Source organism: Streptopelia decaocto (assembly GCF_964273445.1).
Source record: "Streptopelia decaocto genome assembly, chromosome: 4".
Taxonomy (NCBI): domain Eukaryota; kingdom Metazoa; phylum Chordata; class Aves; order Columbiformes; family Columbidae; genus Streptopelia; species Streptopelia decaocto.
The window spans coordinates 4659377-4663292 of record NC_138658.1 but is presented as its reverse complement, the minus strand read 5'-3'; the positions used below and the strand labels follow the sequence as shown (position 1 = coordinate 4663292).

General features: G+C 65.4%; 1 long non-coding RNA gene across 1 annotated transcript; it reads left to right on the top strand.

Moving 5' to 3' along the window:
* The first annotated feature begins 2052 nt into the window (after positions 1–2052).
* LOC309438635 lies at positions 2053–3364 on the top strand. The gene is made up of 2 exons (XR_014183830.1): positions 2053–2439; positions 3128–3364. It is a non-coding gene; the product is annotated as an uncharacterized lncRNA (long non-coding RNA).
* Positions 3365–3916: the final 552 nt, after the last annotated feature.

Genomic DNA, 3916 nt, shown 5'->3' with positions numbered 1-3916 from the left:
CTTGTATAAACCACCATCAGCCCGCGTCCCCGCTGCAGCCCCGTTACCCCCCAGAACGAGGTGCCGTTCCCGGTATCGGTCGGTTTGGCGTTAGCACAGCCGAGCGGGCTGGTCACAGCCGTCTCTATGGTCAGTTCTCCGGCCTGACACACTCAGCGCTGAACCAGCGTGAGACGCTCTCTACAAGGTCCGTGCCCAGGGGGTCGGGGGCCCCAAAACTTCCGTCTCTGCCCGCGACGCCCCGGGTTCCCTCGGTGAATGGCGGGCGCCGGGCCCCACGCTGCCCAGAGACACCGAATCCGCGCTGGGGAGGCTCTGGCAGGATTTTATATCCCGATTTCCCCAGACGGGCCGTATTTGTCCCCCAGTGCCCTGTGTCTGTTGTACCGTCAATTAACAGCGGAGCCAGGTGAGAAACAAACTCTAGCACGGGAAAGGGAGGTGAGGAGTTTATTCTGGTGATGAAGGTGGTGTGTTCTTTGAAAGCAGTCGGGAAAGGAGCTCCTTAGCTACACTTTATTAAAGTTTCTGAATTAATTAGTGCAGTTGCCAAAGACAGATGAGAAGGCTGAACACCTCACTTGGTGATGACCACGATTGCAGGGGCTCCCAAAACCACCCCGAGCTGCTCTGTTGGTGTTTGCAGGAGCCAGTAAAGGGGCAGCGGCTGAACGGGGGAGTCAAAGCGCAGAACGATCTGCAGGACGGGACAGAAGTTCAACGGAGCACCTGCTGTGGGTTGGTGAGAAACGCCTTCTATAAATTGTAACAGAAAAAATAGACGACTTTATAAAAAGGTAAGAAAAGTTGTGCTGTTGTTTCTGTGCTCTGGGGGAGGGCAGAGCGGCTCCAGCAGCGACCCCAGGGCTTTGGGAGCTCTCAGCAGCCCCGGGAAACCCTCGTTTAACACCCGAGACGCGGCGTTTGCCGCAGAAAAGGCGGCAGAACCGTCCAGAAAGGCCAAGTGCAGCCCTGGGGCTGGGGGCTGGGAGGTTCGTTTTGGGGCGGGGGCGGCAGCGACAGGAGTTGTCCCACGACCGGGAGAGTGAAGCGGGAGCACGAACCGGGGCTGCCCGGGGGTCGTTCCCGTGTGACTCCCCCGTGTGCCAGTCCCGGCCCCGCTGTCCCTGCCCCGGCTGCGGTGCCGCCGAACGGACACGAGATGGCGCTGCGCTCTGCAGGGCCGCGCGGTGTCCGCCAGGCGGCGCCATCCCGGGCTGCGGGGGGGGCGGGACCGAGTCAGAGGGGGCGGGACCGAGTCAGAGGGGGCGGGACCAAGAGAAGAGAGGGCGTTGCCGAGATCAGAGGGGGCGTGGCCAACCCGCTCGGCCGCGCCCCGAGCGCAGCTGAGCCCGCAGCGGGGACGCGGGGACCGGTTTTCATTGGGTCGGTGCTGGTGCCGCGTTTGTTCGGTGCGTTCCCCTGTGTGTCTGGTGGGTGTTGGTGCCTCGTTGGTTTCAGGTCAGCGCAGCCGAGCCCGCAGCGAGGACGTGCTGGACACGGACGGGGCGCGAAGGTGCGTGGGGCCGGGGGGCGGCTGAGCCTGGGGGGAGGGGACACCCCCGGTTGGGGGGCGGCTGCTGAGGCTGAACTCGTCCCCTCTCTCCGCAGGAGCTCCAGGTGCCTGCGGGCAGGTCCCGGACAGAGGCAGCGGCGGGAAGGGTTAAAACCTACAATGGCTTCGATAAGGGGGTGGTGGAAAGTGTCCGCATGTCGCCTGGTCCTTACGGGTCCCTCTTGTCAGCAGCCCGGGGCGGGGGGGTCAGGCCGAGCCGTGCCCTGAGCTCCCCCAGCCCATCCCACACCAGCGACTATTCCCAGACACCTTGCCCCCCACTTCCCGATGCGGGGACCCGGGTTCTGCCCCCCCCGCCAGTTGAATGGGACACGGGAAGGTGTCACCGGTACCGGGGGCTGCTGTGCCGCCCACTGCGCTCTGCAGTGCCGCGCTGTGTCCGCCAGGCGGCGCCACTGTGCGGGAGAGAGGGGCGGAGATGAGGGGGCGGGGCCGAGAGGGGCGGAGCCGGGAGGGGCGGAGCCGGGAGGGGCGGAGCCAAGCCGCGCACGGACGCGCCCCGCGAGCGCAGCTGAGCCCGCGGTCACGTGATGCGGCGGCCCCTCCGAGGCTTCAAAAGCTCCCCGGGCCGGCAGGGGGCGCCGCTCCGGCGGGCGCACGCGCAGAGGCGGGAGCGGGGCCGGCGGGAGCGGGTCCCGGTGCGGGCTCTGCCCGGCGGGGGCTCTGCCGGGCCCGGGGCAGCTGCTGCCGGGGGAGCTGCCTTCCACTCGGCGGGGCCGCGGGGCGGCTCTGGGCCCTGCGCGGAGCCGGGCTCGGGCCGGAGCCCCTTTGGTCCCGGTCCCCAGCGCTGCGGCGGGAGCAGAGGCTCATCCCGGCGCCGGGCGAGGAGCCCGGACGGCCCCGAGGCGGCGAGGACGTGCCCGGTGAGTGTCCCGGGGGCTCGGGGAGCGGGTCTGTGCTCGGGGCTTCGCCCCCCGTCCTGCTGCGGGCCGGGGAGGGGGGTCCCGTCCCCCGGCAGGGCTCCCCCGGGGCTGGAGGCTGCTGGGGGTGCAGGGGGGGCCCCGCGGTTCTGAGCCGGGGCCGGGCCGGGCCGGGGGGTGTTCGGGGAGGCGGCAGCGGGCGCTGGGGGGTCCGGCCGGAGCCGCTGGCCCCGCTGGGCTGGGGGGCCGGGGGGTTTGGCCGCAGGGGTTTCTGCTCCAGCTCGGCCTGGGGGGCCGGGTTGTGTCCCCGTTTGGGGGGTTCTGCACCCGTTTTGTTCTTAGGGGGTCTGTGGTTTTGGGGGGTTTGCAGCCGTGGTTTTGGGTTTTGCCCCTCTTGTTTTTTGTTTTGTGCACCCGTGGTTTTTGGGTTTATGCACCCATTGTGTTTGAGTTTCTTCAGCTGTTGCTTTTTGGTTTCTGCACCTGTTGGGTTTTGGTGTGTGCCTCCATGTTAGTTGTTGTGTGCACCTGTTTATTGGTAGTAACCACATTTATTGTGTTTGTGCCTTCATTTGTTCAGTGTGTACTCCTGTTTATTCAGTTTCTGTTTGAGACTTGTATGTATCACATCAAGCTTGTGGGTGGCTCCAGTTGAGTTCTGGTTCCAATTTCTCTCTCTGGTTTCTTTCAGCTCCAGCTCCAGTCTGTGCAGCTTCAAGCTTGTTTGTGGTTCCAGCTCCTCTTCAGCTGCTTCTGGTTCCAGTTGTTGTGCAGATCCAGCTCCTTGTGCTTCCAGCCCATTTCAGCTTGTGCTGTTCCAATGAGCTTGGCCTTGTTCCAGATCGTAAATCAATCACTGTCACAAGCTGCATATGAATATGACCTGTCATAATTAATCATTAATAAAGATGAACTACTTATCTAATAACTAGTCCAGTGGTTGAACATTCCTTGAATAAAAAAGGGGGGAAAATCACTTTTCGCGCCAGAAACTAAGTCGAACACCTGAAACGGCCTGGTGCATGCCGGCGTCCGAGCGTTTGGGGGCCAGGGCGTCCGGACCCCCCCCTCCGGAGGGGGTCCCCCTGCCTGGCCCCCCCTCTGCCTCCCCAGCCTCCCACTGCTGCCCACCCCCCTCCCCTGTGCCCCACCAGCCCCTGCCCAAGGGGCCAACCCGGCCCCTGGCTCTGAGCCCAGGAACAGCGACTGGGTCTCTGTTCCTGAGCCCAAAGCCCAGGCCTGGGCCCCAGGAGCCCCTTTCCCAGCCCCGAGAACGCAGCTCAGGCTCCGTGCTCAGGGCTGGGAAACGCCCGGGGCTCCAGTTGCACAAGCACCCACGGACCCGCAGCCCCAGCGAACCCAACCCCGTGTGTGATGTCGGGAGCCCCGGCGGTGTCGGGCGGTGCTTGAGAACTGGCTGGGGGGACCCGCGGAGCGGGCCCGGCCCCGTGTGGCCGCGGGCGGCTCGGGCGGGGACGGG